The 14245-nt window shown below is 41.6% G+C and overlaps 1 protein-coding gene across 6 annotated transcripts in view; it reads right to left on the bottom strand.

The window, feature by feature from the left end:
- The window catches only part of FMNL2 (formin like 2), a 304570-nt gene that overhangs the window by 207696 nt on the left and 82629 nt on the right, over positions 1 to 14245 (bottom strand). The window contains exon 1 of one of the 6 annotated variants that reach the window (XM_079924757.1): positions 301 to 545. The exons of the other annotated variants lie outside the window; for them this stretch is intronic. The gene's annotated coding sequence lies outside the window, so the exon portion shown is untranslated. Of the gene's footprint in view, positions 1 to 300; positions 546 to 14245 lie in introns of those variants that run through there. 6 annotated transcript variants of the gene reach the window in all.

The raw sequence follows: 14245 nt of genomic DNA, 5'->3' as shown, positions 1-14245 counted from the left end.
TCCTGACCCCAAATACAGTCAGTCATGCTGTTTCCCTTGTCCTTATCAGTAGTATGTTTGTCAAGAAGGACATCACAGTATTTACAACCATACTAACAAGCGGAAGATTTTGGTTCTTTGCAAGCACAAAGTCACGGGCACGCACATTTATCAAACTTTTCTCTTTTCCACGTTTTTCAACAAGCAAGCAACTTCACAGCTGAGTTTGGTACTAAATGCCACATTAATACCCAATAAAGCCCTAACTCTTCCATCTGGGAAGGCAGGCTGACCCAAGGGTCTTACAAGCCCACTTCTCACCTTGCTCCTCTTCCTTAGACGTTCTCAGTAGAGAGGATACACTCGGCAGTATTGCAAGTTCATCATCTGCTTTCTACTAGTGGTTAAGATGCCAACTCTTCTGTCCAAATCTACAAAGCATGTGATCAAAATTTATTTATGGTAAAAAACACTTTAAGTACCCACTATATGCCTATAACTTCCAAGGAGTTTAGGAAAAGAGGTCAATGCTGCATAAGAATTATAGTCAAGGCATACTAGAGCAAACAAAGTCAAACATGACCCCCCACCCCCCAAAAAATGTCCAAGTTATATTCTTTCCCCAGCTAGGATCAGTATGGTAGGCTCCTTAGAAGTCAGTGCCCTGATATCTTTAACCCTAAAGACATTGGAAAAAGGAACGAGTTCCTATTATGTGCCAAGTACTGCAACAGGCACATTATATAGTTACTCATTTAATGCTAAAGAACAATCTGCAAGATACAGGAAACTATTCCCAATTTACAGATAAAGGTTCCCAGAAAGAGACAATGACTTAGAAAGGTCACTTTCATACATTCAACAAAACACCTGTTAAAATAAAAATGCTTGTTTTAAAAGCTGTTTTCTTATTTAATTTCAACACCCATCATGTAAAATAAAGTTCAGCTAAGAATGAAAAACAAAGCGCAAAGCCACACACACACACACACACACAAAGACTTTTCTAAGGAAAAATAAATCTTGAACCTAACATAGCATTCAGTTCCTGACGAGTTGTTTTCAGGGTTTTTTTGTTTGTTTGTTTTGCGGTACGTGGGCCTCTCACCGTTGTGGCCTCTCCCACTGTGAAGCACAGGCTCCGGACGCGCAGGCTCAGCGGCCATGGCTCACGGGCCCAGCCGCTCCGCAGCATGTGGGATCTTCCTGGACCAGGGCACGAACCCGTGTTCCCTGCATCGGTAGGCGGACTCCCAACCACTGCGCCACCAGGGAAGCCCCAGGGTTTCTTTTTTATGGAGTAGTTTGTTAGATTTTCAATCCTCAAACTAGCAGTTTTTAAATAGACACAGAACACTCAGTTTATTTCTGATTATATTTCATCTTTGCCAATTTCCATATGTTACATGGTAATTTCCTTTTTTTTCTACACTAAGGAAATTTTTTCCCCTAAATGCCAAACCTCCTAAAAAGATAGGGATATTAAACCCAGAACACTTAAATTAGCTATGGCAACTCACATACACAAAAAATTAAACTGAATTCCATCTACTTTATAGACCAGCCAAGAACTTAAAATGCTTTTAATTTTACTTTCTTTTCAGTAACTGAAGAGATTTTAAACTGGTTATGCTTTCAATCCCAAATAAACCTTCTTTATTGATTCCCAATCTCAAGTACCAGAAACTTAAGTGTGGGCAGCTGATGATTATTGCATTTCTACACAGTAAATAAAATTTCAGTCTATGAAAGAGTATCAAATAACAGCAGGTTCTCCTTACAGCTCTATAACCTTGTATATTCAAAATAACATTAGCACCCTGAGGGCAAAAACTGAGCCTGACTGTTTACTCAGAGAACATGCTGCTAAACCAGGGAGGCTTCCCTGTCCATCCCATGCCCAGAAGCAAATAGGGCTTCCCTTGCCACTAAAATGAAAACCACAGCCAAGAGGCTCTCAGGACAAATAAGACACGCAGATCAATTTTCACTCACCTACACAGCACAGGCCTCCCTCAAAAAACCCAAATTCCGGTCTTCCCTGGTGGTGCAGTGGTTAAGAATCTGCCTGCCAAGGCAGGAGACACGGGTTCGAGCCCTGGTCCGGGAGGATCCCCCATGCCGCGGAGCAGCTAAGCCCGTGTGCCACAACTACAGAGCCTGCGCTCTAGAGCCCGTGAGCCACAACTACTGAGCCCGCGCACCTAGAGCCCGTGCTCCACAACAAGAGAAGCCACCGCAATCAGAAGCCCGCACACCGCAACGCAGAGTAGCCCCCCCACTCGCCGCAACTAGAGAAAGCCCGCGTGCAGCAACGAAGACCCAACACAGCCAAAAATAAATAAATAAATTTATTTAAAAAAAAAAAATTCCCAGCTTCTCTTAAAAAATCTGAAGATCTGACAACATTGGTCCTGTATTTCTGTATAAAGTTTCAATACCTACTTTCTCTCCCTTCCTCCAAAGATTTGATCTCTCCCCCAACCCCTCTCCTCCAAGCCTGCATCACTCACTTAGGTTAACTGCATGGCCCCTGCACACCTGTGAGTTTGTGACCCTTTTGCTTCTAGATACAAGAGGAAGCTGTACAGAAGCCAATTGCTTTTGATTTCTGAATGACTGTGTCCAGAAGGAGGATGAGTCAACAACGCATGACACCATTTCCTATTTACTCTACTGAAACCCAATGCTGAACAGGCTGCCTCATTCTCCCTAATGTCTGTGTGGTCTCATTTGAGCACATTTCCCACTTTCTATCCACACTTCCCTTTCAATATATCAAATGCTAGCATTTGGGCATTCTGCCTTCTCATTTTGGCACTAAGAAGAGAGAAGACAGACTTCAAGGGCAAACTTCTCTAAAAACACCTTCCAAAATGCCCATGTAACTCTCATTTGTCATGGCCAAATTTGAGGCAGACAGCTCTCTTGTTTCAAGTGTACATTTTACAAGGATTTTTCCTGCCCCACACATTTTACTATGTCTTTTACAACAGATTTGAGAGGTATAGAACTGAGTCAATAGTCTCAAATTGGCCTCTTTGAATACATAAATCCAAGAAACGGCCAAAAGGCAATGATACTTAAGGACCAACTATATGGTTCTTGTAGATGTGATGAAGAACGGCCAAGAGGGGACTCCGGCGTCATTTTTGTTTCTACCGTTTGAATTTGGGGTTTTTACTAATGGACCATGGTATCCTAGCTGTTCTCACTGTCATTGGGATTACACAAAGAGTTTCAGACAAACTGACAGACTATAAAAAGGCATAATCAAGATTTATCTGATTTCAAAAAAGCCGCGTTAAATCAATCCAGCAATCTGCTTCAAGTCAGGAAAGGTTTCATGAAGTCAGTGTCCTTCTTTTGCTGGGCTAGAGCATCTTTTTCACCACAAAGAGGGTTCACTGTCATCATGCCACTGCTGGGCAGCTAGAGTCAATTTCCTCTTGTCAATATACTCGCTTTCTCTCTTATTTGCAACAACCTGTGCAAACAGGCATGGCAGATAGTAAAATACACCCCAAGAAGTTTAGAATTTGATTCCACCTCAGATATATAGCGACAAATCTAATGCCAAGGCCCGTGATATCCAAATACTGTCCAATCTAGATTATTAGAATGTATAAATGCGGGCAGAGGGGACAACGTGTCCAACAAGATTCCTACTTCCCCTTCATACTGTCAGCTTGGGACGTGGGTCTCTAACCAGGGCACTATTTCCCAGGCCCTTTGCATCTAGGTGGCATACTGGGATTATTCCTCGGTACCAGAGACAACAAGGGGAAGTGATGTACATCACTTCTGAGCAAAGGTGGCGAAGAAGTGCAGTGTCTTCACCCGCTCTTTCCCATCTGCTAGCTAAACTCTGAGGAGTCCAAAGCTGAAGGGACAGTAAGACAGAGAAAGAAAGAAGTCTGACAGCCCACCCACCTAACAAGAATACCAACACTGAGCTGTAACTTGAGCAGACTAACAATAGGCCGGTGAAATTCTCAGATACAGTATAGCAGAGAGCATTCAGTTCCTAACTTCTGTATTAGGTTTGCAATGGCGTGAGGCAGTGGGGAAAGGCCTGAGTTTAGCAAGCATGGGATAGCAATATTGCACGGTGTCTTCTATTGGAGAAATCTTAACTGAAAAAGATGAGAGGGAAAAAAACCAAACGGGTCTTCTGGTGGTAGGGACGTTTTTCATACACACTAGTACAGTGGAAGAGTGGAGGGAAGAGAATGTGGAAGGAACAATCTAGGGGCTCCAGCGGGTGGAGGAAGCATGTGGTGGCGGCAGCCTCTGTAAGTCTCTGCTCCCTGGCTTACTTCTAGAAAGGGAATAGTCAGGCTCCCTCTAACTCCAATCAAGTATCACAGTAAAATACTAAAATATCACAGCAGCTCACTGAGGACATCATTACCAACTTAGTTTGTTAAATTATTTTTCATTTCTCTCAGTCCCAACTAGGTATACCTCTCGATCCCACAATGAACAAAATTAAAATGCTGGAAAACCTATATTCAAGAGGCATAGTCTAGATCAACCCACCCACCTCTTCTTATCACCTTTACAGACACACAATGCACCATTGTTAGGGCTTTCCCCCCCCCTCACCCCCTTTCCCCTTTGGTAACTATAAGTTTGTTTTCTATTTCGGTGAGTCTGTTTCTGTCTCATAAACAAATTCATTTGTGTCATATTTTAGATTCCACATAAAAGTGATATTTGTCTTTGCCTGACTTATTTCACTTAGTATGATAATCTCTAGGTCCATACATGTGACTGCCAATGGCATTATTTCATTCTTTTTAATGGCTGAGTAATATTCCATTGTACATACACACCATACCTTCTTTACCATTCATCTGTCAACAGACATTTAGGTTGCTTCCATGTCTTGGCTATTGTGAATAGTGCTGCTATGAACACTGGCGTGCATGTATCTTTTCAAATTATAGTTTTCTCAAGATATATAGGGCGCTTTTTTTTTAACTATTTATATTTGGTCTCTGAGGTTCTACCGAAAAACAGTTTACATCCCACTAACTAGTACGGAAAAGTATCTCTTCCATGATAGTACTTAGGAATTTACCACATGTAACAACAAATCCAAAGCACAAATGACGAACTGGAAAAAGATGCCCAGGTATAACCAATACGGGATATCTAAATATAATTACCTTGGATGTACAGAGAACTTAAATCCCAAAAGATTTTTACATAACCCATCGCATTTCCCCTTAAACAAGTGTGTGAGGAGAGCCCAGTGAAGGGTGCGTATGTACAGGTATCTGAGTAAAGAAATCGAAGCCACATGACTCCAGTGCCTCCGGAGACATGCAGTATAAGAACACCTTCCAGACTGCACCTCGGATCTCTCTTCGAGACTGACAAATGCGCCAAACCTCCTAGGCCACAACCACGCAGCCTAGATATGAAGTGCCAGAGCTTGTTCAGCACTGCTAAGCATGTGCTTGTGAACTCTGGATGGGAAAAACAGGCATGTGCGTGCACTGCTCAGAGGGACCGTCCCAGGGATTAGTATCACATTCATGCTAATTCCACAGCTGGCCTGGCCAAAGAATTCCCACTCAAATCCAGGCCCCGGATCTCTGAATAGGCAGTTTATGCTTTCCCAAAGTGGCATGAATAATTAAAGGAGCTAAGCCTACCTGCCTCATGACAGCCAATCACAAACCAATCGGCCACCTAAAGCCAGGTTCCAGCCCACTGGGGCAAGCAGGGCTTGGGCTGGTTAGTCAACCGACTGCTGTGTCCTGCAGGGGCCCTTCAGCTTTATGGGAAGATTCCGCCATCACCAAGGTGCCGCCTAGTCACTGCACACAAACTAAAATCAAAGGCCAGCAGGGATCCAGTTCGTGTCAAAGCTGAGGAAGCACTAGGGTTCCTGTGTATTGGATAAGATGCAGGAGATCAAATGTCTAATTCTTACACTATACCTAGTTTGATTCAGATCTTAGAATCTCAAAATCAGATTGAGCTGCAACTAGAAACATGAGCCCCAAACATGCAGTTTTCAAAGAGCCACCATATACAGTCCTAATGCCTTCATCCACCTACAGCCCCTGGCGTTTGTAAATTTTAAAAGGGGCTGATCTAATATGGAAATTTACTGTACATACTTTCCTGCTATACAACCCAGTCTGCACAAAATTTACATACCTGACCCTTTCCCTTCCCTGCTGCTCTAGGTCAGAGCGGATTTTTGCTAACGGCTACTATGCTGATTACTAGACAACTTCCAACAGTTTGAGGAGTCCTTCTAAGAAAACTCAATGGAGTGATTATAGTTAAATTTCCTACTGCTCAGTTTTGCCACCACCAGCCGACTTTTCCCTCATAAACATCCTTCTGTTTCTACTCAAAATGGGCTTTCTCCTTCATGACATTAATAGTACCAGTTTCCTCTATCATGTTAGTAATAATGCACTGTTTGGCCTTGCATTTGAGATTTTCAAAGCTCGGGGGAAAGTAGGGCGGGACACAAATTTTCTCCAGACTACATCAGACTAATTTTCTCCCACTGCCATCTACAGAGCTTTTTCTTTAGAAGGACGGAGCCAACAGTGGGGAAGGACCAGAAGAACACAGCAATGAGAGGAGGGGAAATGCCAACCCTGCTTTAACCACCACCCTCTGATCCCAGGCTTAGTCAAGCAGTCATAGCCGACTGAACGTGGTGACATGTTTTCCTCGAGGACTCCCAGGCCATTATTTCCTCCACAACCTCATTTACTTCTTCCAACTTTTCCTGTCATCTCTCAACCAAACGTCTTACGCAGGAGCATTTAACTTCACGGTCAGACCAACCTTGATACCCTTACTACACTACATCAAGAGTCAACCCCTGCAGGAGACAAGACTTCCCATTCTCAGCCAACCCCTCAGCCTGGTGGCAGGAAGGGAAGAAGTTGGGTTTATTTTCTCTCCCCCAGAATGAGCACATCAATTCCCTTCACTCACCTTCAGGTCTTTTGTCTATGGACACATGTAACCTATATGATTCCTCCCCATAAAATGAGTTCTCACAAACAAGGGCATGCCACTGCTTTAAGACAACTTGCATTCTCTCTTGGTAGGGTTACAATAGTTAAAAAGCGCCTAAGGCAATGAATTACACAATAGATGATAAAGGAGCTAATAAAATTACTTGCTTGATTCTTTTTCTGATTCTCTGCTGGTAGCACACAACGTCCCTTCCCTTGATTAGTTCTAGAGCCTCCTGTTCTTAAATACAGAGATTTAAGAATGAGCTCTTGGGAGAAGATGTTAAGTGACCTACCACTTACTGAGCACCCCTTAGGTCCGATCAGCTCTGGGCTGTGAGTATACATAGGGCCTCAATTCAAGGCTAACAGCTCTACAGGGTAAGGTTGGCTAGCACACAGCAGAGGCAGAACTCAAACCCAAGTCTGCCTGACTCCAAAGACAATGCCGGGCAGCCTGAAAGCTTCTTTTAAAGCCAGCCCTCAGCAGAAGCTTACTGAAGCTTCTTCTATATGCTGTCACGCTGCAGGACTCAGGAACTACCATGGAGCGTTCTCCAGTTTCATCTCACTCATCTTTAAATTTGTTACAGTCCCAAGAAAGCCTATGCTGTGTAAACCTCAGAAGGAACAGCCAAAGAACTGAATGTATTTATGACAATTGACAACAGATCTACTGGTGATGGCCTGGAAGTCTACTCCCAGAAGAGATCTGCTTTTCTCCAGGCTAAAGGTCACGCAAGGTACAAATTTAGAGCTTTGGACAGCCATCTGCTGATGCATCTGGAAAACAAAGGGAGGAGACAGGAAAAGAACAGAAGGCAGCCAAGTCCCTTCAGATGTTTCACTGGGCTGTGTGTGTGTGTGTGTGTGTGTGTGTGTGTGTGTGTGTGTGTACTTCCTGGTGCATCTTTAGAACAATCCTGTGAATTAAGATGGGTGTGTCTAACCTTAAGAAAACTGGCATGATTCTCATGATGCTTCCACTCCACTTTGCATTACTGCAAAATCAGAAAATGATTAAGTCATGATGTCAAGCTTTCACATACTCACTCAACAGAGTCAATAACAGAATGAAAGTAGAGATGAAAACTGAATCATCGCAGACACTTTAAAAAACGCAACTGCTGATCCCTATTTACGAGAAGAAAACACATATTCGGCATAGGGGGTTCCCACTTCCTTCTACACAGGTATTAGCCAAATACTGATAACAAACGATAGCATAAAGCCCATTTCATAAAATTTCACACACATACAGATGGGGAGAGGGAAACTTCTCATTTTGAAAATATTCAAAATACTTCTCAGATTTAATTTTCCAGATTTAATCTTTGAAACAGCACATGGCATATTAATTTCTATTTTGTCAAGGTACTCCAAATTTTACATAATAATAACACAAGTTATGATACTAAACCTAAAAATGATATATTTGATGCTTAAATGACTAATTCAAAATCACATTAGTTTCAAAAACATGTTGCTTATTTACTGTGGCAGCTAGAATAGAATATGTTTCATCTCCATAAAAAAATGAATCTTTCTCCATTTGCTGAAAAGCAGTCTCTCAGATTAACTGTGCACAGGCAACAAGCTGGTAGACAAAACACCTTTTAAACTTGAGGTTACTGAGACATTGATAAGTAAAGCTGGATTAACTCAATTTCTCTTAAGTATGATTTTCAAAGTCTTCACACCATTATCTCAACTGAACTTTATAATGAGCCTATGAGGGTACGGATTAATTTCCTCCATTTTTGGATGAAACAACAGAAAACTAACACTCAAGGAAGATGATTTAAAGCAGTAGTTCCTAAAGGTGATCTCTTTTCCTTTGTGTGATAAAGAAAATAATAACTGACCTAAAAAAAAACAGTATTTTCCAGATCCCTGCAGAAACCAGAAAAATAAAATCAGCTAGGCTTTCAGCCCCCAAAGTCACTTTGCCCTTTGTAAAGCAAAACACAAAACATAATCATTCAAAACAGATGCAAGGCAGTGTGGGAAATGCATTTTTAAGGTCCACCTTTAACCATCAATGAGCAAAAAAAACCCTGGAGATTTGTAATGCCAGGATTTGCTGAAATAAATCCTGAATCAAACCTGTAAAGATGAGGGATTAATGGAGCTGAACGTAGGTATACAAACATTAACTTGCCCTACAACGTTCCTATCTTCAACCTACCCCATAGACCTGGGCTCTAAGCCACCCCTAGGGCCATTAGGAAATGGTATTTCACTTTCACCTCAACTAAATGACTTGAGTAAAACACACGCAGCACAATGTTTGTTTAGCCCAGAACAGAACATTAACAAGGGGTGAGCGCAAGCCCAAGTGCATGTTGGTAAAGGGGTGCCTTTCGCCAAGGAATAGACAAAGAATTGAATGGCCCCAAGATCCAAAGAGGGCTAATATGAGGACATTTCCTAATCTCAGGCAGATGACAATCTCTCAACTCCCACATGGAAAATAAACACTACTGTACTTTGCTGAGTGAGAGGATAACAAGTCATTGTTTGATAAAACCAGTATTTAAAAAATCCCCAAATTACCAACTGTTCAGAGTACACATCTGCTGCCACATTTTTTTTTTAAGATTCAAGAAAGATACGTAGATGCAATATATGCACGGAACTGTTGAGCCGAATGAAAAAGATGGAGCTAATCGAGTCCAGTACCTTCATTTTAGAAGGTAGAGAAAACTACAGAAAGGAAAAATAGACATTTCAACCTGAATAACATAGCATTCACGGCCCTGGGGAGCAAAATCCGGTCTTGGATTCCTATCCTACTGTGTCAATTCAGAGACAAATCTTAAAGAATCAATTTCTAAAAGCTTAGGAAGTAAAGAATGAAAGAGCAGTCCACCAAAATTGAAGGCAAGTTGAAGACAGTCACCATATAAAGTCTTAGAAGGGAAAGAAATAAGAGAAGTGGGTCATCTAAGGGATCTGTCAACAAATACCAGCCACACTGATTTGGCAACAGTTCACAGCAAGTCAGCAAAAGCTGGCAAATTCGAATACTAAACTTTTATCCTGTTCTCCCTTTAACTTTCGATAAAGCCTCTATCTCTGAAAGGGTGTGTCTGAAAGGGTGTGGAAAAGAAAAATGAATCACTAGAGGCAGGACGTTATTACCAATTCATGCTCCAGTTCTCACAGTAGGCCCTTAACCCGATTCTAGAAAGGAAGGGAGCAGGAGTTTAAAAGGCAACAGAAGGCAGGAGCATCGGCTCAGGAGGGGACAACTCTGCATGGGTGCATCTGGATGGATACTGCACCCTGCCTTGGGCTTTAACCATTTTCATACAACAGTCGTTAGGTAAATCTCTAGACAGACCAGAAAAATAGCATCAGACATTAGATTAAGCTGTATGTGACATACTGTAATAACTAGGAACACTTTCTACACCACAACTTGATTTTCATCCAACGTCATAATGGTTAAAGTCCAACAGCCATGTTACAGAATTACAAAACACAATTTAGTTAAAACACAGGGTTTCTATAAACTCTTGTTTCAGATTACTAGATATTTCTCAGCTTCCCAACACAACGTATAGTAGCCCACTAAAAAAGAATAAAAATGGTATCATTTCAGAAAAGTTTTAAGAGTCTCTAAAGACTTGGTACCTACTGTATATTCGATGTATCTGGAGTGAAAGGAAAAGGCTCTGAATTATGGAGATGAGTTTACTTAGAAGACACAAGAAGATATCAAATGGAAAACATACTACAAATAAGAAAAACACTGCAGCAACGTAGGCAGCAATAAGGCCTATTTCTGTGACATTTTTAGCTTTAAATTAAACCATACAGATTACTACAGCTGCCCCTTTGTTTCCAGGGTAAATTTATGCATAAAGTAATAGTATATTGTGATTTGCTTACTTTTCTGTCCCTCCCTCTCACTAAACCATAAGCTTCTATAAGAGCCAGAAACATGCCTCTGATTTACTGTTCTTTTCCAGCACAGAGCACACGGAAGTCACTTAAAACATTTTTGGAATGAGTATTTTATCAAACAATTGACAAACATTTGATAAAATGCAAAGTTGGCAAGAATGGAGGGAAAAGAACAGTTACTAACATACACGGTTGGTAATGTAAACCAGTACCACCTTTTAAAGGGTAATTTGGCAATATCGCAATACAGTAATACCATTTAAAAACAATGGCAAAGTTTCCATTATATATACTGTTAAATGGAAAAGACATGGGATATAGCACAATACATTGAGTGAAATCCTATTTTGTTTTGTTTTAAAGGTAGTGTATACTTACTCGGCATATGGGGCAACCACAGAGGGCAGGGGGAGTCATTCAAAGTGTAACCTAAACGTAATATACATATCCAGTCCCAGGGGCCCTGCCTGAATACATATCCAATTCTGGAAGGATTTACAAAAAAGCTTCACAGGGGCTACCTGGAATGGTAATACTGGGGAGTGAAACTGGCATCATAAAGAGGAAGAAGTCTTCTTTTCCATCATCTACCCTTCTGAAGTGTCTTTCCTTCACATATTAAAGTTTTAATCTCCTTTTTTTTTTTTTTTGCGGTACGCGGGCCTCTCACCGCCGTGGCCTCTCCCGCTGCAGAGCACAGGCTCCGGACGCGCAGGCTCAGCAGCCATGGCTCACGGGCCCAGCCGCTCCGTGGCACGTGGGATCCTCCCGGACCGGGGCACGAACCCGCGTCCCCCGCATCGGCAGGCGGACTCCCAACCACTGCGCCACCAGGGAAGCCCTAATCTCCTTTTTAAGAGAGATGTTATGTTGCTAAAAAAGAAAGAAAGAGCACGAGAGAGAAAGAGAGAGAAAGGAAAGAAAGAATTATAGAAAGGAAAACAACAAATGATTTTAAACCATAACTTTTCCCTGCTTGTCTCCCACCTCGTCCACATAATATATTTTAGGAGTCAGTGGTTAGAGCACCGGTTTTCACTTTACGCTTGTTTGGGGCCTAATCAGATTCATTTCCCGTTTCCAGTCCTCCAACATCACAGTGGGAGAAAAACCTGGTTGACACAATCCTCCCCAACCCAGGGTAAGAAAAGGTCCACTGAGGGGTTCTATAATACAAACATAGGCCTGCTACCTATGCCACCTGGCCCCGTGGGGTGGAGGCCAGGAGGCCAGGCACAAAGAGCCTGGGCAGCAAGTGCTTGATTTTTTTGGGTCTTCAGATGGAGCAGTTGTGCTTAAAATTTTACTTTTCTTACAAATACCTTCTAGGTGTCTTGAAATATTACCTAAATGTGAACAGGTGATGAACTTGACCAGTAAGTATATTTCCTTACCGTAGTTCAAACTAAGAATTAGAATATAGGCTTTTCTAAAACTATCTAAAACAGCTTTTCTAAAACTATCCAGGAGTGAGCATATGTAAAATATATCATTGCTTTATACGCCTCTTTGTGTTTTCTGAGGAAAATACACTTCAACTTCAGCTGCCCATTAGAATCACCTTGGGAGCTTTAAAAAAAAAATCCCAATACCTGGGCCCCGCGCTTCAGACCAATGAAATCAGAACCACTGTGTCCTAACTGATGATCAAAGAACACGTTTCACATCAAAGCTGAGTACGTAATCATCCTCCTCCTTGACAAAGTGAGGGATGAATTTTCAAAAATTATACATACAAACAATTCTTGGCCTCTTTGAGTGTCCAGTAACACGGCCTTTGTCTTTGGGGCTAAATGCTAATGGAGGAAGGGATAAAACAAGCGACACAAGATACTGAGATGCTACAGCAACCACCATTGCCGGGGGGTTGGGGTGGGGGCGATGGGTTGCCGTTTTAGGTCTCTTTCCACTACCTGCTTGTCTGTGCTGCTAGTGATGCTTAAAAGGTCTTCTAAATACAGAAGCGCCTTGCTACACTGCTATTCCCAATGCCTACAGCTATTCTGGTGAGCGTCTCCGCCACAGACAACCACAAAAATGAAGAGCCCTTAACTCACAGCTCAAAGCCCATTGTGGGCCTCGGTATATTGAGATGCCATAACACTTAAATTGTTTTACCTGACAGCAATAAGGTAGGTGAAAAAACGCTTCATCATCCTAGAAATGATGCGCCACTACCATAAACCTTCTACAAGGTGTAACCAAATGCTAACAGAGGCTAAGGTTCAACCTGTGAAGTTAGACACCTCCAACCAAAAATTGCTAAAAAGCCTTGCAACCCTCTCTGTGCATTCTAGTCAAAGATTATTCAGCTTGTTTCTTGGAACGCTCATTCCAAGGAGATGGGGGTGGAGGGAGTCATTTGGAAACTGCCAAGAAATAGTCATTGGAAACATATGGAAAACCACAAAAGGCATTACCTTGACTTACATGAGCCTAAAGGGTGGGTTCACATCTCTTACCAATGTTACAGACATGCCCTAACTAGAATGACATTCCAGATGTCAAGGGAGGGGGGCACATTTCTCAATAAAATACCTGGTAAAAATGTGACAAACTCTCATTGATTCTAGCATATTAGGATACAACAGTTTTGTTATTTTACTTCCATTATAAATAAGGAGTATCATCAGTACAATCATAAGTAGGACTCCTTATCATTTTTACTTTTGGTTTCTGTTTGGAAATTAAGCCAAGGAGGAATTCAAGAAGACTTTTTGGAAAAATATTGTGTAATAAATTAAAATGCTCCATAACTATCATTTACAGGAATTTTACCAACATTTCTGATATATGCACTGGAAATCCTTATTAAGTCTGACTTAGCATTAATCAGCAGCAGAGAATGGAATGAAACCGTAAGACTATTTGCAGTTACTTGATTTCAAATGGGTCTGTCTCCAATCCCATTATTTCAGTAGCACATGGTGCTCTTACCTAGAAAGTAAGCTCTCACAGGTCTGTGTACTTAGCTTTTTAATAAGGGTCTATATTGGATTTTCTTGGATGAAAAAGCACCAGAAAATGAAGTCAGAAAACTGTACTGCTAATTTCAACTAACTCCCCACAGAACTTTGGAAAACTGACTTAACCATTCTAGGCCTATGTATATAAAATGAGCAGGTCGTGCTTGAAGATTTGCTGAAGTTCCTTTCAGCTTCAAAAATTTCTTCTATTTTTAGACTTTTAAAGAACCTCCATGCTGTTCTCCATAGTGGCTGTATCAATTTACATTCCCACTGACAGTGCAAGAGGGTTCCCTTTTCTCCACACCCTCTCCAGCATTTATTGTTTGCAGATTTTTTGATGATGGCCATTCTGACTGGTGTGTGGTGATACCTCATTGTACTTTT

Source organism: Stenella coeruleoalba, assembly GCF_951394435.1.
Source record: "Stenella coeruleoalba genome assembly, chromosome: 6".
In the NCBI taxonomy this organism is placed as follows: Eukaryota; Metazoa; Chordata; class Mammalia; order Artiodactyla; family Delphinidae; genus Stenella; species Stenella coeruleoalba.
Note: the sequence above shows the minus strand (reverse complement) of the source record. Positions and strands in the feature narration are given on the sequence as shown.